This window comes from Prionailurus bengalensis, chromosome X, assembly GCF_016509475.1.
Source record: "Prionailurus bengalensis isolate Pbe53 chromosome X, Fcat_Pben_1.1_paternal_pri, whole genome shotgun sequence".
NCBI lineage: Eukaryota > Metazoa > Chordata > Mammalia > Carnivora > Felidae > Prionailurus > Prionailurus bengalensis.
In genome coordinates this window covers 93,785,408-93,812,478 of record NC_057361.1, presented here as the reverse complement: position 1 = coordinate 93,812,478, position 27,071 = coordinate 93,785,408, and the positions used below count along the sequence as shown (strand labels likewise).

The window sequence follows — 27,071 nt, the reverse complement described above, 5'->3', positions numbered from 1 at the left end:
CAATTGTCTACTGAACATTTCTACGAACGTCCTCATTTTCCCCTTGAACCTGCTAATCCTCTCAGACAGGGATGGGAAGCTCATCCATTTGGTCCAGTCCTTACATAATGATTCAGTTATCTAGACCTGTCAATCCTTCCTCTTCATTTCTCGTGTGCATCTATAGTTCCCACCTTCAAATTCTCAGTGCATGATAGTACGAAATAATATCTCAGCTCATGCTGTGACCACAAATTTAAATAACCACGCTTCCCGAACCCTATGTCATGCCAGTTCTACCCATCCATTCCTATGAGCCCACCAATACAACAGCCTTTTACTCTCTCCTATGGACACTAAAGCAATAAACATACCAGCCCCAGTTACATACTGATGCCTTACCACCAGTTAGTCTTTGGCTCACTAATAGTATATATTCAGATACCAGTGCTGCTTTCAAAAGGCCATAAGCTACTTTGTAATATGGACCCCTGCTCCACCCACAACTTTTAATTAGGCAATAGTGTTAAGATTTTTTAAAGCATGGTATCCCGGGTGACCCTTCTATATTGCAGTATCCCAGTTCAATTTTACCTCATCAATATCACATATAGAAAGGAATATATGCTCATAAATACTTTCAAGACAGAATAATAATACTTCTCTGATCATGTTACTCTAGAATTTACAAGGCATTTCCCACCTATTAACCTCATTTGCACACCTCACAAGACCAGATGATGATGTTGGTATACATTTTCACGCATTTTATGCATAAAGATGCTACATTTTTGAAAAGCTAAATGATTTTCGAACTCAAAAATTAATGTCCTTTGATACATTCATCAACTTCTGTGTACTATTTCCAAATACAGAGAAACCTAGAAGATGTTGACCGCAATGTTTCTTAAATAATGCCAAATAAAGGAATAAATATATTTCCAGTCAATGGATTATTTGTCAGCAAAAATTAAAAACTAATTCATCAAAGATTTACTCAATACTTACACACTGAGCAAGACATATAATACCTTTGCTCTGATGAAAATTACATTTATGTGGGGAGAGTCAGGAATTAAAATTGAATGAGTAAATAACTCCTCTTAGCGGGTTCATGTAATGTTTGTCTTTTTGTGAGTGGCTTATTTCACTTATCACAATGTCTTTAAGGTTAATCTATGTTGTAACATATGACAGAATTTCCCTTTTTTTGAAAGCTGAACAATATTCCATTCTCTATATATGCCACATTATCTTTCTCCATTCATCCATTAATGGACATTTAGGTTCCAACGTCCACATCTTGGCTACTGTGAATAGTGTTGCAAATCTGTCTTCAAGATCTATTTTCAGTTCTTTTGGATACATACCCAGAAATGGGATGGCCAGATCAAACCGTAGTTCTAATTTTAATTTTTTAAAGATCCTCTGTACTGTTTTCAAAGCAGCTGTACCATTCTGCAGCCCCACCAACACTGTGCAAGGGCTCAAATTTCTATACATCCTCACTAACACTTGTTATTTCCTGTTTTTTTTTATAGTGGTCATGCTAATGGGTGTGAGCCGATATATCATTGTGCCCCTGTTCTGCATTTCCCTGATGCTGATGATGAGCACATTTTCATATACCTGTTGGCCCCTTGTGGATCTTCACTGCATAAATGTTGATTCAACTCCTTCGCCAATTTTTTAATCAGGTCTTTTGATCTTTTGTTATTGAATCTTACACATTCTTCTTATACTATGGATGTTAACCCTTTATTTGGTATATGGTTTGCGAATATTTTCTCCCATCGCATAGGTTGACTTTTTACTTTCTTGAGTGTTTCCTTTGTTGTGCAGAAGTTTTAAAGTTTGATGCAGTCCCATTTGTCTATTTTTGCTACCGTTACCTGTGCTTTTGGTGTCATATCCAAGAACAAATCACTGCCCATCCCTGTGTCATGAAGATTTCTCCCCGTTTTCTTCTAGAGGTTTTATCGTTTCAGAGCTTATGTTTAGGTTCCTAATTCATTTTTTGAGCTAATTTGTGTATATGGTATAATACAAGGGCCCAGTTTCATTCTCTGTCATGTAGATATCCAGTTTCCCGAAAGACTATCCTTTCCCCATCGGGCAGTCGTGGCATTCTTGTTGAAGATCAGTTAACCATACATGTGAGAGTTTATTTCTGGGTTCACTCTTCTATTCCAATGGTGGAGATGTCTGTCTTTATCCAATGTCATATGGTTTTTCCTACCTTGTCTTCATAATATGCTTTGAAATCAGGAAGTGCGAGGCCTCCAGCTTTGTTCTTTTTTCTCAAACTGTTTTGGCCCTTCAGAGTCCATTGAGATTCTGTATGAATTTTAGGATTTGTCTTCTATTTTTTAAAAAAAGTCACTGGAATTTTGATAGGGATTATGTTGACTCCGTAGATTGCTTTGGGTACTTCAGACATTGTAACAGTATTAAATCTTCTAATCCATGAACATGTGATATCTTTCCATTTATTCGTGTTTGTTAATTTCTTTCAGCGTAATTGATTGATTGATTGATTTTAGTTTCTAGTTGACAACTCTTTCTCCTCTTTGGTTAACTTTATTCCTAAGTATTTTATTCTTTTTGTAGCTATTATAAATGGGATTGTTACTTTAATTTTTTTCAGATTGTTGTTAGTTTATAAAAATGCAACTGATTTTTGAGTGTTAATTTCTATCCTGCAACTTTATTGAATTGTTTATTAGTTCTAAGAGATTTTTTCATAAATTTGTAGGGATTTCTACATTCAAGATCATGCCATCTTGAACAGAGATGATTATACCTCTTCCAGTTTGGATGCCTTTTATTTCCTTTCCTTCCCTAATTGCTGTGGCTAAGACTTCCAGTACTATATTAGTTAAAGATGGTAAGAGTGGGCATCCTTGCCTTGTTTCTGATTTTACAGGAAAAGTTTTTAGTCTTTCATTATTGAGTATAAATTAGCTACAGACTTTTAATATATTTTCATTATTACATTGAGATAATTTCCTTTTATAAGTAGTTTAAGTGTTTTTATCATGAAAAGATATTGAATTTTGTCAAATGGTGTTTTCTGTTGAGATGCTCATGTGATATATTTCCTTTTTTTTGTTAATATGGTGCATCGCATTGATTGATTTGTATGTGTTGAACCATTCTTGCATCACAGGGATATATCCCACTTGGTCATGGTGTATGATTATTTTAATGTGCTGCTGACTTTGGTTTGCTAGTATTTTGTTAAAGACTTTTGTGTTAATATTCATCAGGAATATTGGCCTGCAGTTTTTTTTTTTCTTGTAGTATTTTTGTCTGGCTTTGATATCAAGGTAATTCTGGTCTCATAAAATAGGTTTGGAAGTGTTCTCTCTTCTTAAAGATTTTGGAAAAGTTTGAAAAGGATTGGTATTAATTCTTTTTGTTTTTTTTAATTTTCTGGAAGAATTCACTAATGAAGCCATCTGGTCCTGAGCTTCTCTTTGTTGGAAGATTTTTTTAATTACCTTGATAATTTATTTTAATTAGTCCAAACACATGACAAGCAAAATTTGAAGTAGTTATAAATCACTCCCTGCATATTCTCAATGCATGTGTTTAACTTTCTCTGACAGCCAGGCTAAAATGGCACTTCAATATTGAAAAGATTTAATCTGAGTACTGGAGCCACCACTGAAACAAGGCTTTAAGCTACATAAATGAAATATAAAGGGGACAAAATATCACAGGTTTACTCACCTCATACGAAACTAATTCAAAAGTATAAATAAAATGGTGATCCTAAAATTAAAAGAATAAAAGTATTTATCCTTTACCACGTATTTCATAGGTAACTGTTCTTTTATTACCCATGAAGAAAAGTCACAAGATTACACTTCCCTCCATTTCCAAGGCAGGCTCTAAAGGATGGCTATGGCGTTTATGGTTCAGAGTCCAAGGAAATGACCTCATCCCAATGTTGCTATGAGAGGCAAAGATAATATATTATAAAGATATATTCTTACCATTGCATTTCCAGGTTTTCTCTATCTTTTCATGTTGTTGAGGTAACATTCTAAGCATTTGGTCACTGTGTTTCATTTGATTATCTACTGCAGGCCAACTCTTCCAGTGAGAAATAGGAATCTAGCAATTAATATTGAATGCGCTCGACCTTTAAGAAACTCATAGTGTTCTGTTATCAAACTCAACACCCAAAAACCAAATAATCCAGTGAAGAAATGGGCAAAAGTCATGAATAGACACTTCTCCAAAGAAGACATCCAGATGGCCAACCGACACATGAAAAAATGCTCAACAGCACTCATCATCAGGGAAATACAAACCAAAACCACAATGAGATACCACCTCACACCTGTCAGAATGGCTAACATTAACAACTCAGGCAACAACAGATGTTGGCCAGGATGCGGAGAAAGAGGATCTCTTTTGCATTGTTGGTGGGAATGCAAACTGGTGCAGCCACTCTGGAAAACAGTATGGAGGTTCCTCAAAAAACTAAAAATAGAACTACCTTACAACCCAGCAAATGCACTACTAGGTATTTATCCAAGGGATACAGGGGTACTGTTTCGAAGGGACACGTGCACCCCCATGTTGATAGCAGCACTAGCAACAATAGCCAAAGTATGGAAAGAGCCCAAATGTCCATCAACTGACGAATGGACAAAGAAGATGTGGTATTACTCAGCAATCAAAAAGAATGAAATATTGTCATTCACAACTACGTGGATGGAACTGGAGGGTATTATACTCAGCGAACTTAGAGAAAGACAAATATATGGTTTCACTCATATGAGGACTTTAAGATACAAAACAGATGAATATAAGAGAAGGGAAGGAAAAATAATATAAAAGCAGGGAGGGGGACAAAACATAAGAGACTCTTAAATATGAAGAACAAACAGAAGGTTACTGGAGGGGTGGTGGGAGAGGGCATGGGCTAAATGGGTAAGGGGCATTAAGGAATCTACTCCTGAAATCATTGTTGCACTATATGCTGACCAACTTGGATGTAGATTAAAAAAATAAATTAAATAAAAATTAAAAAAGAAAAAAAGAAGCTCATAGTGTTCTGAAGAAGGCAGCCACGCATATGAATTTTCCTCTGGAAGTGTCAAGGAAAGAGTAACTAATTTCAACTATGGGGTAAACAGGAGGTAGTATCTGAAACTCTACTCATCTTTTTTCTCCTTTTAGTTCAATCACTCCTAGAACACAATGCAACATTTACTTACATCTTATACAATAGCAGTTGATATTTACTGAGCACTTAATATATGCTGCACTACAGATTAATTATACAAGTGACCCGAATATTGGCAGAGGTAACTTTGGCTTTTGACATTTAGATAAATTAATTTAAGCACGTATTATTCATTCCTTGCAGCCTATCGTTCTCCCCAAGATTTCTGTTCTTCTAGGGTCTTACTTTTTCACTTTTAGCTCCAAGCCCCTGATTTCACTCATGTCTGAAGTTTATTCTGTAATATCATACCACCCTTCTCTTCTTTGTACTAAACCATTTATAAGAACTATTTACAAATGACATTTGTGTGGGTAGCATATGAGCAGGTAGAAGAATTTTACATTGCAAGAATACCAAGAAATCAAAAGTAGTTATTTGTGGTATTAAGCCTTTAGCCATCCTAATACGGAACACTTCCAGCCACTTATTTATTCATAGTTCAGACTTGCAAAATTTCACTTATGTCTCTCTCTTCCTTCTCCTCGTGACTAAAAGTCCTATTCAATTCTCAAGCAGAGACGTTAATTATTTCCTACTTTTTCTAAACCATGGTTTCAGGACCATAATTCCATAGCTAAATAATTCAGGCTCTCTGCTCTGCCCCATTCAACAGACAGGAGTACCCTCTTGTGCAATGCCAGCCGCACCTCTGAGACACAATGGTGAAAGTGAGAGTAAATACATTTGGCCATATTGGGCACCTGGTCACCAGGACTGGTTTTCACGGACAGAGTAGATACTGTCACCATCAATGACCTCAACTACATGGTCTACATGTTACTGTATGACTCTTCATGTGGCAAGTTCAATGGCACAGTCAGGGCTCAGAAGGGGAAGCTTGTCATCAGTGGAAAGCCCATCTCCATTTTCCAGGAACAAGATCCTGTCAACGTTAAATGGGGCAATGCTCGTGCTGAATCTGGGGTCTTCACTACCTCGGAGAAGGCTGGCGGGCTCACTTGAAGGGTGGAGCCAAAGGGTCATCCTTGCTGTCCTTTCTAGTGATGTCCCATGGTTGTGATGGGCATGAACCGTGAGAAGAATGAAAACTCCCTCAAGACTGAATCCGACATCACACAGCGAATATCCCGACTTTGACACTGTTTCTATCCCAGACTCATGAAGGGGAAAGGCTTAGGGAGCCCTACTTTGTCATGGGCCACCAACAAAGTATACTGTACCCAGCCTAAATAGCTTATTTTTCGAATTAAAAACAGTTCCCTTAATAAGAAGAATTCTGTTACCAACTATTTAAATGGTGTATTTTCACTCTGCTACACATATTTTGTTTAGTTTTACTTTTCATGATAACCCAGGGAACTAGGTATCATTCATTGTCTCCATTTTATAGATTGGAAAACTAATGGTGAATAAAGTTACTTGAAGCTGGAAAATCACAGATCCAAGAACAGAATCAAACTCTGATGCCAAAGACCTATGCTGTGATGTGTGCGTGTGTGTGTGTGTGTGTGTGTGTGTGTGTGTGCATGTGTGTGTGTGTGTGTGTGTGTGTGTGTGTGTTTGTACTTATACATCCTATCCTACTTGATTAGGAAAAATCCCAAAGCCTGGATCTGCAAAAGAAGTCACTTCCACTTATCTAGAATTGAAGCCAATAACCATCACTTTTTTTTCTACCCCCAGAATTTAGTGAAAAATTCACGCTTTGTTTGTTTGGTTTGGGTTTCTGTTTCCACATACTACTATTCTCCGAGGGAGAGAAAACACTTGACAAGCATGCTCACAGAATCCTAAGCTATGACTTCTAATTGAAGAGGGGTTGTTAACAGCTTCCAGATGTTTTCTAAGCATATTCTTATATAAATACAACAATAATTACCAGGAAATTTGAATACTCCCCATTAGAAGCTATATTAAGATCTGATTCTTTGAGTAAAGTTTCCACCTTAACGTCATCCGAAGATGCAGCAATAACAATTGGTTGGTGCTCAAAACGTAAGTGGACAGCTGGGAGAATTATGATTCCTAACACCGATGTTCACAGTAAAGGGAACACCTCAACCCGATGCAATGGCTAGAGAGAAAATGTGCAGTCACAGGACATACCTGCATTTACCACTGGAGCTTCCCCAGGGTCTCAGAAAGATCTTCAGTAATTGCTTGCTACATTGAACCAAAGCTACGAAGAGCAATATTTCTAATACGTATGTTCATATTGCCAACATTTTGATAAAACACACTTCTCCCACAAATAAATGAGAAAGACCTAACTTAAAAAAAAGTTGAGGGGCGCCTGGGTGGCTCAGTCGGTTGAGCGTCCGACTTTGGCTTGGGTCATGACCTCACAGTTCGTGGGTTCGAGCCCTGCGTCAGGCTCTGTGCTGACAGCTCGGAGCCTGGAGCCTGCTTCAGATTCTGTGTCTTCCTCTCTCTCTGCCCCTACCCAGCTTGCGCACACTCTCTCTCTCTCAAAATTAAAAAAAAAAAAAAACATTAAAAAAAAAGTTGATTGCTAATAAAGACAATTTTGAGTCTGATGGAATTTCTGAATTGAAGGACACTTAAGCCAGATATCAGTAATTGTCAAGGTGGTAGGTATGAAGAATTAAGCCATGCCACCTCTAAAGCACATGGAAGATTTGTAGTTGGACTAGCTTCACAAGTCCCTTGTGAAGTTTCACAATTGAAATCACAGATGTAAGCAGGTGGCAGCCTTTTCTTTAAGCAGGTCAAACAGTGGTCACATTACAAATGACATATTGAAAATGACTTTAAGGATGGTCTACTCAAACCCTTTCATTTATAGATAAGAAAGTTGAAAGCCAGAGCAGTTAAAAGACCAAGGTCCCACAGCTGGTTACAGACAGAACGTTTAGAACCACACTTGGTCAGTTCAATCGTCTTTTAAGAAGTGATTATTTGTGTTTTTGAATAGTTGGCATTTTATTATTGTTTTATTGGATTATTTTAAATGATGGTATCTATGTTACGTGTGTGGTAATTTACATTTTTAATATTTATTTATTTTTGAGAGAGAGAGAGTAAGTTGGGGAGGGGCAGAGAGAGAGGGAGACAGAGAGTCCAAAGCAGGCTCCAGGTTCTGAGCTGTCAGCACACAGCCCGACGCGGGGCTCGAACCCACGAGCTCTGAGATCATGACCCGAGCTGAAGTCAGATGTTTAACCGACCGAGCCACCCAGGTTCCCCATGTGTGTGGTAATTTAGAGGCGTTACCTCTGTCAATTGCATCTAGAATCTGAAAGCATAATTATCAGTTTCTAATATACCTTAGTTTTTGTATACTGTTGCAAGTTGGGCTCAAAACTTTTTAAATGCCAAGTTCCTTAACTTGATAAATATCTGGAGTATGCTCTCTTGGAAATCATTATAATATTGATCTATTAGATAATAATATATTAATATTAGACCTAAGTAGACCAGACAGAATTTTCATTCTTTTAATAGCAATTCAAGAAATGAAATGCAGAATACACATGAATTTTTGTCTTATTTTAGTGATCATTGGCCGTCATCCCATCATCAATTAACAATGATATTTTCTACATTTCTACTGCCTCCCGTAAAGTACCACTAACGCCCTTTCACATTCTGGGTTATGGGTTATGTTGCTGAAAAACATTTGAACCCTCTATTTCTCTAACAGGCCCAGAGGTGGTTTGGGTTTTATTTCCATTTTCAGCAGATAAAAGGAGTCATAAGCTTATAGTGTGTCATTTCTTTCCGAGATGCAAAGACGAGGATACACTCATAGGGGCACAAGTAATTTTGGATCGGAGACTGGAGGGCATAACACAAAGCCAGGGAAAACCTCTGGAGAGAGAAAGAAATATAAGGTCTCCAAGCAGAATTAGAGTTGTAGCAGAGACAAGGTAGAAATAGAAATCCTACAGGAGTCCAATTAATAACGGCCCTTTTAATTTGGTGGACATCATTTCGGTTCACTTTAAATATGTTGCACATTCAAAATACAAGAGATAAGAGACGCAGGTTATAATCAATTTCAGTATTACTTTAATGAAGAAGATGATCAGCTGGAGGTAAATTTATGCAACTGAAATTTCCAGGCCACTTGATTTTAATAGATTTATTGAGTGAATTTCAAAATAAGTCTGCCAAGGTTTATAACTACTCATTTCTATGGCCATACTCATGCCATATTTTAGAAATTCTACTGAATTCTTTTTCCAAATATATATATATTTAGTTTCGAATAAATCTTAGCACACGTGAAAATGTCCGGTATTGGCAGAAATCTGTTTTAGATGTTTTCAAAAGACATGCAAATGAATCATTGTTTTGTCAAAATTTGCTAGCAATTTAATGTCTTACGTGGGGATCTATTTACAGATAACTTCTAATAGCAGCAAGATACCGAGTACGGGGTATAGAAGTGGTTCACTCCAGGTGCAGGCACCGAGGGAACGTACTACTGTAGGAGAATTTAAAAATAACAATAAAATTCCCCATAGTTATTTTTTTCTAATATCACCATGCACCGGAGATTATGAATGACATCAGTGATAAAATCTTCCTGAGCCAGACTGCTCCCATTGCCTATCCTTCCTTTAGAATGCTACTCTCTAACAGTAAGTGGTAAACATTTGTGCTAACTTGTAAATATTACTTATGAATGTACAGCCATCCTTCCATCCTTTGTGTTGATACGGTTGCCAGGGCAGTGCAGAGTTCCCTTGAAATAGCTGTCTTACAGAGAAAGACAGATACCATATGTTTTCACCCTTATGTGGATTCTGAGAAAATTAACAGAAGACCATGGGGGAGGGGAAGGAAAAAAAAAAGTTAGAGAGGGAGGGAGCCAAACCATAAGAGACTCTCAAAAACTGAGAATGAACTGAGGGTTGATGGGGGGGTGGGAGGGAGGGGTGGGTGGGTGATGGGCATTGAGGAGGGCACCTGTTAGGATGAGCACTGGGTGTTGTACGGAAACCAAGTTGACAATAGATTTCATATTAAAAAAAAGAAATATCTGTATTAAGAAATTTCTAGGAGCGTCTCGGGGGCTCAGTTGGTTAAGTATCCAACTTCGCCTCAGGTCATGATCTCGCGGTTCATGGGTTCCAGTCCTGTGTCGGGCTCTGTGCTGACAACTCAGAGTCTGGAGCCTGCTTTGGATTCTGTGTCTCCCTCTCTCTCTGCCACTCCCCCACTCGCTTGGGCTCTCTCTTTCAAAAATCAACATTAAAAAATTTTTAAAAAGGAATTTCTATGAAGAAATCTGTATTGAATAGGCAGCAAAAATATAGAGGAGGTGTATATAGATCAATACTTATTACCTACACTTAAAAATTTTCCTCTTTATTGGTGTAAATGTTACAGCCTATAATGTATATACATCTTCAGTAAACAGCTTGATACAGTTTTCCATGTATATGTATCAGTATAAAGATATACATGGAAAAATGTATCAAGCTGTTTATATAATATATATAGTAGTATAATATATATAACATATATATATACCTGTTTATATATATATAATCTTCACCTAGATCAAGATATAGGGTATTTCCATTAACTAGATGTTCCCTTTGCATCCTTCCCAGTCAATACCTAACCCCCAGAGGTAACTACTAGCCTAACCTCTATCACCGTGATAGATTAGCTTTTTTCTGACTTGCTCATTGTATAAATTGAACCACATAGTGAATAAAGAAAAAGGAAAAAAAAGGGAAATCTGTATTTAGAAATGTTCCTTCCATTCTTTTGAGATGAAGTCCTGTGATGTTTTTCATTCTTATGTTGTGTCTATCCTATATGGACCTGTGATCTGGCTCTTATCCAGATCAGCCCTCACCAAACATCTTAATGCCCCTCAAAACCATTAATACAGCTGTTTCAGACTAGAGAGGAACAGGCTAGGCAAGCCTTGCTATAATTCTAGTTCCTCTTTCCCTTTAATTCAGCATAATTACAGATTCCCCAAACCTTCATTTTTCATTAAAATATCTAATGCACATTTTCTGTGTTTATGGGATACCCTGTAAACAAAGGGTTAAATGGTCAAATAAGCTTGGGAATTGTTGCAGAATATATTCTCCTTTGGGGAAATCAAAAGCACATTAAAGGCACTGAGAAGTCCTATAAGAAAAAAATGGATATACATTCATTGAACCCAGTGTTTTCCAGCTTACTAAGAAAATTTTTTTGCATACCAATTTTAAATATCCCACGAAATTAATGTTCTCTAGTAGGAGCTATGGGATATGCGGGTCTAATTACTTTATTATCACTTTATTGAAAAGCCATCCGTACGTTCCATGGGCAAACTTGCGTCTCTAATAAATCACTTTCAATACTGTTGGCATTTTAAACAATGTTGAGCTAAATGTGAGACAGTTTCATGATTATAAACCATACTATTATTTAAGGGAAGCCTAGCTTTGACTAAACTAGAAATGAGTGCCTTTATACAGCACATTAAATAACGTTGTGGATATGTCCTCCAGAAAAATACCAGAGCAAGTATAGTTGTAGAATTGTTTTTAATAGCATCTTCAGATAAAAGCTGGGCAGACAACATTAAATTCCAATTCAGAGATAACAATCTACCAAAAGGGAGCTGGTGAATTACACATACGCTTATTTTATTATTTTTATTTTTTTATTAGAGAATAAAGTGGTATATATAATTTTCTAAATGACAGCAACTTATACATTTAAGCTCCAAAACTATTTCTCCCCCTTATTTAGTCATCTCTGGAATGAATCTTCCTAGAATTCAACTCGTTTAACAAATTGTATTACACCTTTTTCTTGATTGCTTGAGGCACAAAATGAGTGATATCACTATTTGACAATATCACTATTGCCACTATGCCTACTATTTCCTTTCTTCTGAGCAGATGTCTTTTCTGAGAACATCGGGTTCAATGCTTCCCTATCAAGTTAACTTTAATTTGCATGTGATCTTAAATCGACGGGCTTTAGTTTCTCCTAAGCGGCTGCTGAGGTCTTGATGGAGAGGTTTCCCCCCTTGAATGTGTAGTTATGTTGCAGATAGCTGTTGGATGCCATGGAGGGAGATGGGAAATGATGGGGAAAGGAGAGCAGAGTGGACTAGTGGGAGGATTCCATTGTGGTCGTTGAAAGAATGCACTTTGGTATTCCTGAATTCTCGTACTGGCTTCAGTACTAACTAGTTGTTACCTCTAGCAAATTACCTAACTGGTGAGCCTCAGTTTTCTCATCTGTAATACACAATCACTGTGTTTACCACCATGTAAGTATTAAAGAAGATACTAACTGTCGGATAAAGTTTCAGGTCAGAAGTAGGTTGAGAGCCACAATGATAGCATACATAAACAGTACACAGACATTGGGACTCTAGAAAAGCAACAAGTCAAAAGCCAAATGACAACCAAGAGCCCGAGGGAATATTTTCTGGCCAGAGCAAGGCAAGAGTTCTAAAATACAAGCCAAGAGTCACCTCTTTATGAGACAGGACTAACTAGTTAAACGTGTATGTTTTGGAGTCTGGCAGAATTTTTTTTTTTTAATTTTTTTTTTCAACGTTTATTTATTTTTGGGACAGAGAGAGACAGAGCATGAACGGGGGAGGGGCAGAGAGAGAGGGAGACACAGAATCGGAAACAGGCTCCAGGCTCCGAGCCATCAGCCCAGAGCCCGACGCCGGGCTCGAACTCATGGACCGCGAGATCGTGACCTGGCTGAAGTCGGACGCTCAACCGACTGCGCCACCCAGGCGCCCCCAGAATTGGTTTTAAACCAAGGTACTGAAACATACTAGCTTTATTACGACAGTCAAGTTACTTATCGTAAACCTCTTTTTACACATATCTAAATGGGATAATATTGTACCAGAGGGTAGTTACGAGAAGTATGCAAACACACACACGCACACACTTCCTTAATGTCTGGCTGTAAAACCCAGTAAATAGCCTGGCTTCACACATTCCTCCATTGTAGCACTATAAAATATGTGATAAACGAACATCTTCACGTTGCTTACTTTTCTCCAATTTTATGTCACAGAAGGAGTCTGGCCATTGTTAAATTGCATTTGGCGAAATCCCTAGTGAGTGCTATCACCAAAAATTTAGGACGGAGAGTGAAAATAAAAAGTCAAAAGCTTTAAATTTGGCATATTTGGACGCTTGGTATTTTCCTTAGTTGTTCCCCGCCTTCGCTGCAGATTCTAATTACCTGAGGAACTTTTAAAGATCCCAACACCCAAGCTACACCCAAGACAAAGTAAATCAGAATTTCTGGGTGTGGGACCCATGATCAGTAATTTGTAACCTCCCCCGGTGATTCCAACATGCGATCACGTTTGAGAACCGCTGCTCCAGATTAGCGGTCGTCAAATCTGACTGTGTGTTAGACTCACCTGAATACTTTTCAGAGTTTGTTCCAGAACCAGCGGGCACGTACTGGGGACCTGCTATAGGTCAGGGATGGTAACACACGGTTTAAATATATTGTTTTCTTTACATTTTACAATATTAGAACACGAATTCATAACATCCCTAATCTTCAACAGAGCCCTATGAGGTAGGTATAATTTTCTCATTTTAGAGACTTTAAATTCCACGAGGACTTATGTATCTTATTTGCCTTATCCTCAGAATCTAGCATAGTACCTGGCACAAAATAAACAAGTGATAAGCATTTGCTTCATGAGTAAGCAAACAGAATCTCATGCGAAAAAAAAAAACGCGCAGAGAATTTAAGAAATTTTCCAAAAGCTGCAGAGAGGCAGGATGGAAAGCCGAACCTGCTTCAGGAGCCCATGCTTTCCACACCCTGCCACACCGCTTTTCTTGTTTGCCTGTGGAACTGTATCAACTTTCCATAACAGCACCAGCAGGAATCACGTAGGGAAACTTTAAGACTGTCGACGAAGTAATTCATCGTTTTGTGCCATCGCAAAGCGTCCCCCAGAGCGGTCCTAAAACCCACTCCTGAGCCACTGCTTACACTCAGCAATGCTCACATACACTATAATCAACCTTTATGAGTTGGAAGGCAAACCCAGCTAAACTCAATCTCTTTCCTCCGTGACCATCTTCGAAGAATCCTAGACAACTCTAATTTCTCCCTTTATTTGAATTCCTAAAATACTTTTCATTTCGATAATTTATTTTGGTACACATTGCCTCCTGTCACATATGTGTAAGTTTCACGGAAGCATGCTCTGTATTTCCAGTAGAATTATGAAATCTCTAAAAACAGGTAACGACAGCATATACTGTGTCTCAGACCCTGTTCTAAGCACTTCATATATATTATCTCACTTATCCTTAGAGTAACCAGTTGAAGTAGGTACTTTTAATATATTCACAAATGAAAAAAACGGTTATATTGAAATAGTGGTCAAAATATTTTCAAATTTAGACAATACAGTAATATATTTTCTTCCTTATAACAAATTTGGTACAAGATGATCATCAGGTCGACAAGGATCATAAATTTGACATAAGATGAGCTCAAATTTTATTTCACTATAATTACAACTTTTTTATGCACATGGAATTATCTGCGTTGTCTATTGCTGACAAAGTCATAGGTATGGTCTCTTTATTCTAGTGCTCTGTCGCCTACTTTCAAAATCAAAGGAAATGCTAATTTTTTGGAGATGGGGGAAAAAGAGATGTAATTTTCCCTTTCCAAATTCACATACCAGTTGAATTTAATTAGCAGAAACCCAGGATCCATGAACTCCAAATTAAGATCTCCTGGCCCCAAAATAGTTATTAGGCATTGAACCACCTGCTACTTCATATGCTCAAATCTTTACGTAGGGAAACATCAAGTTAGAAGATGTACTTTACTCCTTATTAGCTTGGAAATATATTTTGGTTGTAGTCACATCAATTATTAGTGAACATTTGCATCAAGATTTGGAGTACTCCATTAACTGGGTTAGTCTGTGAAGGAGTTGAGAGATATTCTAAAGAGAATTGGCTTGTACCTTTGGTAATTTTCCCCAAATTTCATCACTGTTCAGGAAATTGTAAAAGAAAAACAAAAAAAAAAATTAAAATTGCAACCGGTGCTAGCTAGCTTCTATTTTTACACATAGCATCTATTTAACCATAAAGGTTGGCATTCAGTAATATACATTCAACTTTCCCATAAAGTACAAGTTCAGCCCACAAAAAAAAATGCAGATTATTTTTTTTATCTCACAATAGGGCAAGATACTGATAAAAGTCACAACCTTAATGATGCTAGTAGGATCTTAAGTCAGCTGCCAAATTGAAATCGGTATCATTCTTATTAGAGTGCCAGCAAAATTTTGCATGTTATAAATTGCGGAAAGAGCTTTATTTTGCTTTGGATAAGGTAATTCATTCACGATATATTCAGGCTAATGAATATGATTTTCTGCTGTATTATATACATACACATACATATATACATACACATATACATACATAAAACATTTTCTTTGGGGAACAAAATAAAACAGAATTCTTATTAATGTATCTTTTGAAAAAAATAAACATGTTTAAATGTTCTGCTAGTCTTTACTAAAGTTCTAGAACTAAGTGTTTGACTTTTAAACCTGACAGATGGCAGCTCCCCCCACCACCTGCTTTTCATTTTTTTTTCCATCTCATTTGGAAAAGTTTACCGGCAACAGCGAAAACCTAGCTTTCTTAGCAGCAAATCAGACCAGATCTTTCATTTCAAACAGATCCAGTTAATTGAAATACAATGCAACTTTGAAAAGCGCAGGGGCATAAACCGGCACAAGAAGCTACAACTTGAGAGGTAATTAATTGCAACTTCTTTATGTGGACCAGGTCTACCAGTCTTCACTCTGACCCAATGGGCATGTCAATAGGGTTGTACTCTAATTGTTAAATATGCACTCATTAAAAAGGTACATTATTCAGGCTCTTCTATGGAATTCCCAATGAAGTTTGGTTTACTGAAGAAACTTTGGTGCAGAGCAGGTATCATGAGGTCACTGACAACAGGATTTAAAATGAAATAAGCAAACAAACAAACAAACAAAAAACAAATGGAAGCTATTAATATGAAAACAGGGTTACAATGTTCACAATTTTGCCATGTTGCCCTTCAGTACCATGACTTAGTAAGTTACTTAGCAATATCCTATGGAATGATCTTCTTTGTGCTGTGTTCATAGAACACATCACATCCAAGTACTTTGTTATACCTTCATGGGGTAGGCAATAAAGCCTTAGCTTAGAGTCACAAATATTTAGTAGTGCCTGTTTTATTTTCCTAATGTTTATTTATTTTCAGAGGGTGGGGGAGGGACAGAGTGGGGAGGGGAGAGAATCCCAAAGAGGCTCCACACTGTCAGCAAGGAGCCCAGTGTGGGGCTCAAACACACAAACTGTGAGATCATGACCTGAGCCAAAATCAAGAGTTAGATGCTTAACTGACTGAGCCACGTAAGTGCCCTTAGAAAAAAAAAAATATTTTAGTTGTTGAATTATTAGCGAACCAAATAACAAAATTGTGGAACTAGAACATTACTTATTTCCTTACTACATGAATAAGAATTTAAATAAAATCAGTAAAGCAAAATGATGCTAATTTCAAATGAACTAGGATAAATAAAAAGTCAGAACAAATTTATCCATGAACAGGAAATTTCAGTCCCAGAACATCAGTCAAATAGGAAGAGGTTCTGAAATTTTCTCTTGGTCAATTTTTCATGTAAATATTGATTCCAAAGACATAGAGTGAAAACAAATAATAAATGTTTTATATCAATAATCTATTCTATTTTTCCAGTTAAGCATCTACTAGAAGAAACTGGTTTCTTGCTTGTTTGTTTGCTAGGTCACTTTATATTTTTCAGGTTTTCACTTAAATTCCAGTTAGTTAACATACAGTGTAATATTAGCTTCAGGTGTACAATATAGTGATTCAATACTCCCATACACCACCCAGTGCTCATTACAAGACCCCTCCTTAATCCCCATCACCTATTTAACCCATCTCCCCAACCACCTCCCCTCTGGTAACCATCAGTTTGTTCACTATATTTAAGAGTTTACTTCTTGGTTTCCCTCTCTTTTTTTCCCCTTGTCTCATACGGTATTTGATTTTCTCTGACTTATTTCACTTAGCATAATGCTTTCCAGTTCCATTCATGCCATTGCGAGATTTGCAATGGCAAGATTTCATTTTTTTATGCCTGAGTAATATTCCATTGTGTGTGTGTGTGTGTGTGTGTGTGTGTGTGTGTACCTCCTTTTCTTAATCCATTCATCAATCAATGAATAATACTTTGGCTATTATACATAATGTTGTTATAAACATCAGGGTGCATGTATCCCTTTGAAGTATCTTTCTATTTTCTGGGCAAATACTTGGTAGTGCAATTGCTGGATCGTGGGGTAGTTCTATTTTTAACTTTTTGAGGAACCTCCATCCTGTTTTCCACAGTGGCTGCACCATTTGGCATTCCCACCAACAGTGCAAGGAGGTTCCCCATTCTCCACATCCTCACCGACACCTGTTTTATCTGTTGTTGATTTTAGCCATTCTGATAGGTGTGAGGTGATATTTCATTGTAGTTTTGATTTGCATTTCCCTGATAATGAGTGATGGTGATGTTGAGCATCTTTTCATGTGTCTACTGGCCATCTGTATGTCTTCCTTGGAAAAATGTCTATTAATGCCTTCTGTCCATTTATTGATTGGAGTATTCCATTATGGGTGTTGAGTTTTATAAGTTCTTTATAATATTTTGGATACTAAACCTTTACCAAATCTATCATTTATAAATATCTTCTCCCATTCTGTATGCTGCCTTTTAGTTTGTTGATTGTTTCCTTAGCTGTGAACAAGCTTTTTCATTTTGATGAAGTCCCAATAGTTCATTTTTGCTTTTGTTATCTTTCGCCTCAGGAGAAATATCTAGACAGAAGTTACTGCTTGTGGTCTCTTCTAGGATTTTGATGGTTTCCTGTCTCACATTTAGGTCTTTCATCCAATTTTAATTTATTTTTGTGTATGGTATAAGAAAGTGGTGTTTTCCCACTGGACATTCTTTCATTCTCTGCCAAAGATTAATTAACCATATAGCTGTGGGTTCATTTCTGCATTTTATGTTTTATCTACTGATCTATGTGTCTATTTTTATGCCATTTTTATCATACTGTTGTGATGATGACAGCTTTGTAATATAAAGTCTGGAATTCTGATGTTTGCAGTTTTGCTTTTCTTTTTCAAGGTCACTTTGGCTATTCAGCTATGGAGTTTGTTGTCAGTATTTAGGTCAATTTCTGGGTATTTCGGATGATTTGGTAGTTATGTAGTTGTACTCGTGGGATTTCTCCTACTCTGTCGCCGTCTTACTCCCTCCTAAGAAATTTGGTTTTAACAGATTTTACTTCTCATGGTAATGGCTGACTATTACTATCATTTTGTCGTTTGGTCTATGAAATTAAATTTAAATACAAAGTTTCCTATGGTTCACAAATCTATAATGCTTTCTATCTACAATGCCACATGCATTTTGGACTCTAATACAATATTTTAGGAATGGATGGACTTACTAAATGGATCTTGTGAGTTCTTCATATAGAAATAATCCAAAACTAGAAGATATGCAACCCAAGTATAACTGTCACACTGATGTGTTGCCACTAAGATTTGATATTCACTAAACTCCTACAGGTGGCATACTTTATACTTGGCATTTCCTGTATTTTTCTTATTATTCCTCACAATAACATTACAAAACAGATTCATTTAAATAACTTGCCCAAGATAAATAGGAAAGCCAAAACTATAATTCAAACCTGACTCCAATCTTCCTGCTCACAACTTCTAAACTGCATTCTTTATCTTAAAATTATCTCTGAAAAGTGCAATACTCTGCAATGGGCATTAATAACAGAGACAGACAAGAGAGACGGGTAGAAAGAGCCGGAACTTCCAGAGAGCTGAAAAGAATGTGTAGTTATCAACTCCCAAAATTTCCTCCTGTACATATGTGAAGTAAGTTCAGAACTATGAAGATTTGACACCAAAATCACACCTCAGCATTACTTCAAGACGGAATGCTGAAATTACAAAATGACCGAGGGAAGCAAAGTGAAATCAACAATACTTAGCACACAGTTACTTACACTCACGCCTCCATGACTCTTCCCTGCCACAGGGATTTGTGATGAGCAAGGCAGACTGGGAAAAACTGTGAGGGGTACTGTGGCTAGAGAGGCCTCAGCGCGATTTGGAATGTGCACCTTTAGGTGAACTGGCCGCCTCACGACGGTGACAGATTGTCGTGACGCAACAACCTGTGGCCAGATTAAACCAGCTCTAAGTCTGAACACAGTGATGAAGGGTTCAGGGAAGTCAGAGTACAGAGTACAGGTAGGAAATTTCAACATAAATTTGGTTTCAAGGGCCAGAGGCAATTTATAGAACTACGTAATATTTAAAAGGACAGTTTTACAATCCCTTAGCTCCTGGGGGGAGAATAAAGGCTACAAGGAAGGAAAAATCAGTCTGTGGCAACTACATGACGATGGGAATGAAGAAAGAAAAAATGAAAATTTAAAGTCCTGAAAAATACAAGGTAAACTTAAAACCAAAGATTCACAACACTCAAAACCCCTCTCTCGCCATCAAAGTAAACAAAATAAAATGGAGAAATAATGGAGAAATAAAACACTACTACAGAACCTAGACTTGGCTAGGCTGACAACAAAGGGCAATGTTAAACTAGGAATCTTATAAATCACCCCAATGCCATAAAAGCGGGCAAGAGGAAAGTGATATCCATGCCGAAATATTTACAAAATCAGGAATGAAATTTCACTCAACTGAGTATATTAACCCTGAAAAACACCCTTGAAACAGAATAGAACTGTAACTCTACACTACAAAAAGAATTAAATATATTAAAACAAGCACTTAAGAATATGAAAAAAAATCAAAACAAACATGAGCAACAGGAAATCTCATCCTTTGCTGCTTGGAATGAAAAATGGAATGATATGGCCACTTCGGAAGGTGATTTAGCCATTTCTTACTAAGGTAAACATAGTCTTGTCATACAATCTAGCAATCATGATCCTAGGTTTCAACTGATTTGAAAACTTATGTCCATACAAAAACCTACACACACATGTTTATAGCAGCTTTACTTAAAATCTCTAAAGCTTATAAGGAATCAAGCAGTCCTTCAATACATGAATGGATAAACAAATTGTGCTCGATCTTTATAATAGAATACTATTCAGCAATAAAAAGAAATGAGCCATGAAGCTATACAAAAACATGGATGAACCTTAAGTGCACATTATTAAGTAAAAGAAGCCACTCTTTAAAAGGCTACATACTGTATGATTCCATTTATATGACATGCTGAATAAAAGCAAAATTCTAGAGACAGCAAGTGCATCAGTGGTTGCCATGTGTTTACCGTGGGGAGGGTTGAAGAGCTGAACCACAGGACTTTTGTGAAGGAGGGGCAGAGAATGACTTTACTCCCCCCTCCTGAGAGTGGACTGCACATAATTACTTCTTTCTAAAAAAGAAAAAAAAGGAGTAACTTTCCAGTGGAGAACCATGACAAAAGCTAATTCAGCTAGGTGGCTGAGGTTAAGATCAGAATTATAAGTTATATTGTAATATGAACTCTTGATATGAGGACAATGGCATTTCAGTTCTTATGGTATTCCTCCCCAAAATCCATAATTCCAATCTAAACATGAGAAAAGCATCAGAAACAGCCTAATTGAGGGGCATTCTCCAAAATCCCTGACCAGTACTCCTGAAAACTGTCAAGGTCATCAAAAATAGGGAAAGTTTGAGACATTATCACAACCATGAGGGGCCTAAAGAGCCATGAAAACTAAATATATTATGGCATTCTGGATGTGATCTGGGAATATAGAAAGAATGTTAAATAAAAATTAAGGGAATATAAATAAAGTATTGATTTCTTTTAGTAATAATGTAATAATATTGGCTTATTAACAATGACAAATATACCATGGTACAGAAAGATATAACATCAGGAAACTGGGTATGGGATTTATAGGAACTCCATACTATTTCCCTAATTTTGCTATAAATTTAAAACACCCATAAGATATAAGGTTTATTTAAAGTACTAAGCTATTTAACAAAGAAAGTGTGAATCAAGGATTGTATATCCAGCCAAGGTTTTCTTTAAATATCAACGTTACTAAAATAAAATTTCAACATAAAAGAATAAACATAAAACCATGGTTGCCAGGGGCTAGGGGTCAGGGAAAATGGGGAGGGGTTGGTCAAAGGACACAAACTTCCAGTCATAAGATGAATAAGTTCTAAAGACCTAATGTAGATCATGGTGACTATGGTTAATAATACTGAATTGTACACTTGAACTTTACTAAGACACTAGATTTTAAGTTTTCTCACCACATCAAAAAAAAAAGGTAATTATGAAAGGCAATAGATGTGTTAATTTGCTTGACCGTGGTAATCATTTTACAATGAATACATATACCAAACCATGATATTATACACTTTAAATATTTACAATGTTTATTTGCCAAGTATACCACAATAAAAATGGAAACATTTTAAAAAATAATTTAAGGAATTCTGCGCCCATTAGCCTTTCTTGAGGAATCTACTAGAGGATGAATTTTTATACAAGTGATGACAGAGATAACTTCAACAAAAGGACTTATGTTGAATATTTTAAAACATACATATAAAACTAAAACCTGAGTGAAGATGAAGGTAAAAAATTAATTTATAAATGTTATGTATTACAAAAAAATAAAATTATGCATCTAAAAAATAAAAGAGAGAGGAAAAAGGAAAATAGAAAATGCTTATAGTTGTATAGCATGGGTGGGTTTTAAAGAACACTGGAGAAAAAACACACACACACACACACAAAACCAAAACCAACAAACCAAAAATGCAAACTACCAAACCAGAGAGTGAAGGGTTAAATAAGAAAACAGGGGAACAGGGCACTAAGCTTATTTTTTTTAAAAACATAAGCATGGGTTAGTATAAATACGGACATTTCCTAATTGGGTCCTTTGACAAGACGTAGACACAATGACAACCCAGTAGCAAAGCATACCCTTGGCCTAGATCTTGCTTTCTAAATACCACTTTCCAATGAAAGAAACTAGAGCTCATTGGAGAAATGGCTGATTTTATGTCTGCAGTAAGTGAAAGTGAAAATGGGCTTGTAGCATCTTATAGTGCTAGAAAACAAGATTGTGCTCAAGAAACACAAGGATGGAAGCATGTCAAAGGAACACAGGAATCAATCTCAAGGAACTCCAAATGGCCAAAATTGGAATAAAATAAACAGCATACAAAACAGAAGAGACTCATAAATATGGAGAACAAACTGAGGGTTGCGGGAGGGGTTGTGGGAGGGGGGATGGGCTAAGTGGGTAAGGGGCACTAAGGAATCTACTCCTGAAATCATTGTTGCCCTGTATGCTAACTAATTTGGAAGTAAATTTAAAAAAAATAAAAAAATAAAACAAGTTAAAAAAAACAGTATAGTACTATGTGCAAAAATATTTTAATATTTATGTTTTATTATATAAAATATAAATTAGGGATCATTATATACAGTATTATGTTTTATATATTATATACATTTATTTGGAACAGCAAAACAACATTAGATTTTAATCAAAAGTGACATGACCCTACACTGACATAAATAAGTTATTGGATAAATAAATAAGCCGACTACATGGGACATATCCTTAGATAAGAATTCTAAATATACATAAGTATTCCCTGGAAAGCTAGATCTTAATTTCTCACGCTCTGGAGTATGGAATGGACTTATTCTTACATCTAAAGCATAGAATACTATAAGTATAGCATACTTATAGAATACTTACTATCTTAACCACTTTGTTCTTTATTTTCAAGATTGCTTTGGCTACCTAGGGTCTTTTGTGTTTCCATACAAATTTTAGGACTGTTTATTCTACTTCTGTGAAAAATGCTGTTGAGATTTTGATAGGTACTGCATTGAATTTGTTGCTTTGGGTAATATGGATATTTTAACAATATTAATTCTTTGAATCCATGAGCACAGAATATCTTTCCATTTATTTGTGTCTTATTCACCTTCTTTCATCAATATATTACAGTTTTCAGTGTACAGGTCTTTCACCTCTTTGGTTAAATTTATTCCTAGGTACCTTATTCTTTTTGGTGCAATGGTAAATGGGATTGTTTTCTTAATTTCTTGTTCTGATACTTTGCTGTTAGCATATAGAAACATAACAGATTTAAAGTTTTTGCACAGCAAAGGGAACCATCAACCAAATGAAAAGGCAACATACTAAATGGGAGAAAATATTTGCAAACCATCTATCTGATGCAGGGTTAATATCCAAAATATATAAAGAACTCATAGAACTTAATAGTAAAGAAACCATCAATCTGATATAAAAATGAGTAGAGGGCCTGAATAGACATTTTTCCAAAGAAGACATACAAATGGCCAACAGGCACTTGAAAGATGCTCAACACCACACTAATCATCAGAGAAATGCAAATCAAAACCAAAATGAGATAGCACCTCACACCTGTCAGAATGGCTATTACCAAAAATACAAGAAAAGTAAGTGTTGTTAAGGATGTGGAGGAAAGAGAAACTTTGTGTCCTGTTGGTAAGAATGTAAATTGGTACAGCCACTCTGGAAAACAGTAGGGAAGTTCCTCAAAAAAATAAAACAGAACCACCATATGATCCAGCAATTCCATTTCTGGGTAGTCACCTGAAGAAAACAAAAATGCTAAGGCAAAAAGATGTATGCACCCCCTAAGTTCATTGAATCATTATTTATAATAGCCAAGATATGAAAACAACCTAAGTGTTCATTGATGGATGAATGGATGAAGAAGATGTACACATACATAATGGACTACTACTGAGCCACAAATAAAGAATGAAATCTTGCCATTTGTAGCAACATGGATGGGCCTTGAGTGTATTAAGTGAAATAAATCAGAGAAAGACAAATACCACATGATCTCACTTACACGTGAAATCTTAAAAGCAAAATGAATGAACAAACAAAACAAAAGCAAAGCTCATAGACATAGAAAACAAAATGGTGGCTGTCACAGGGCAGGGGGTTAGGAGTTGGGTAAAATGAATGAAGTAGGTCAAGAGGTACAATCTTCCACGTAAAAATAAGTCATGGGATGTAACGTACAGCACGGTGACTATGGTTAATAATACTATAGTGTATGTTCGAAAGTTGCCAACGGGAGTAAATTTTAAAAGTTCTCATTATGAGAAAAAAATTGTATAACTTTATGGTGATGGATGGTAACTGGACTGATTGTGGTGATTATTTGACAGTGTATACAAGTTTCAAATCATTTCATTGTACACCTAAAACTAATATAGTGTTTTATGTCAATTATACCTCAATTAAAAAATCAGTTCTCATTAATCCATAGAGTTCAAGCCCCCAAAAAATTGCAGTTGTGTTTTAACAACAGTAAAATTACAGTAGAATTTATAGGGAAAAGTAGAGATTTATAAGTAGGCAAGTCAATCTTGTAAAGGAGAAACTAGAGTTCTTGTCTTCTGATGTCTTAAAACAGGATCATTGCAATCAACACAGGGTAGCATTGGTATAAGAACACATATTAAAGAAATACTCCAGGTGCTCTGCACCTCCTCATTTGGCAGAAAGCCACATCTTTGGGTGCAGTGCTAACCATGTCGCTGAACATAACGGTGAAGGTTGGAGAAAGCCAATTTGGCCCTATTGGGTGCCTGGTTACCACAGCTGCTTTTAACTTTGGCGAGGTGGTTACTGTCACCATCAATGACGCTTTCCTTGACCTCAACTACACGGTCTACATATTCTAGTATGATTCTACCCATGGCAAATTCCACAGCACAATCAAGGCTGATAATGGGAAACTTGTCATCATCGGAAAGCCCATCTCCAACTTCTAGGAGATCCCGCCAACACCAAGTGGGGTGATGCTGGTGCTGAGTATGTTGTGGAATCCACTGGGGTCTTCACCACCATGGAGAAGGCTGGGGCTCACCTGAAGGGTGGGGCCAAGAGGATCATCATCTCTGCCCCATGTGCTGATGCTCCCATGTTTGTGAGGAACACGAACTATGAGAAGTATGCCAACTCCCCCAATATCGTCAGCAATGCCTCCTGAACCACCAACTGCTTGGTCTTTCTGGCCAAGGTCATCTGTGACAACTTTGGCACTGTGGAGGGACCCATGACCACAGTCCACGCCATCACTCCCGCCCAGAAAACCGTGGACGGCCCCTCTGAGAAGTTGTGGCATGATGTCTGAGGGGCTTCCCAGAACATCATCCCTGCTTTTATTGGAACTGCCAAGGCTGCAGGAAAGGTCATCCCTGAGCTGCACAGGAAGCTCACTGACGTGGCCTTCCGTGTCCCCACCCCCGACCTGTCAGTCATGGATCCAAACTGACACCTGGAGAAAGCTACAAATATGATGACATCAAGAAGGTGGTGAAGCAGGCATCAGAGGATTCCCTCAAGGGCATCCTGTGCTACACTGAGGACCAGGTATCTCCTGTGACATCAACAGTGACACCCATTCTTCCACCTCCAATGCGGGGACTGGCATTGCTCTCAATGACCACTTTGTCAAGTATGACGATGAATTTAGCTAAAGCAACCAGGTGGTGGACCTTATGGTACAAAAGGCCTCCAAGGAATCAGAGACCACTGGACCACCAGCCCCAGTGACAAGAAGAACAGAGGCCCTCAGTTACTGGGGAGTCCTCTCCCCAACTGATCCCTCAACACACTGAGAATCTCCTCACCTCTACACAGTTTCCATCCCAGATCCCCTGAAGAAGGGGAGGGGCTTGGGGACCCCTGCATTGTCATGTACCACCAATAATGTATACTGTACTCAGAAAGGAAAAAAAATGAAAAACCAAATACTCTGATGGAACAGAATAAGGAAAGCAAATACGAATAGATTCACATATGTGTGAGAATGTGAATATAACATAATATATGACAGAATTAACAGCACAAATCAAAAAGAAAAATTGGTTTAGCAAATTGTGTAGGAAGATCCGTCGCATTGTAAGCAAAATTTAAACCTGTATCTCTTAAAAATACTTTAAAAGATGGACTATTAATTCACTGAAGTTCTATTTATAAAACAAAAGAATATACAGTTCATCATATTAAATGTAGGTGAATATTTTGTGTTCCCTAGGTCTGGGGACGCTCTTAGAACATGATTCAGAAGCACACACAATAAAGCTAAATTTCTGAATTCAGTAATTTGATTTCTGTCCAATGATAGTGACAAAGTTAGTAGACAGATGATAGAATAGAAAAATTTATTAGCAATGTCTAAAACTAATGAGGGATTAATATCTAGAATATATGTGATTCCTTTAAAATCCAACCATTAAGGGGCGCCTGGGTGGCTCAGTCGGTTAAGCGTCCGACTTCGGCTCAGGTCATGATCTCGCGGTTTGTGAGTTCGAGCCCCGTGTGGGGCTCTATGCTGACGGCTCAGAGCCTGGAGCCTGCTTCCGATTCTGTGTCTCCCTCTCTCTCTGCAACCTCCCCTGTTCACACTCTGTCTCTCTCTCTCTCCTTCAAAAATAAATAAACATTAAAATTTTTTTTTAATAAATAAAAAATAAATAAAATCCAACCATTAAAATACAGGAATAAAAGTAAAAAAAAATAGGCAAAGGAGACAAAATGGGAGGATGAATTCTAAAAAGCCTAATAAACATACTCAGTAGTTTCCAAACTTATTAATAATCAGAAAAATGTCAATTAAAACACTGATGTGATAATCAAGACAGTATGGTATTGGCACAAAAACAGACACATAGACCAATGGAATA

The 27,071-nt window shown here is 37.0% G+C and overlaps 1 pseudogene; it reads left to right on the top strand.

Annotated features, from left to right (window-relative positions):
* The first annotated feature begins 5,883 nt into the window (after window positions 1-5,883).
* Window positions 5,884-26,003, top strand: LOC122477125 (annotated as a pseudogene).
* Window positions 26,004-27,071: the final 1,068 nt, after the last annotated feature.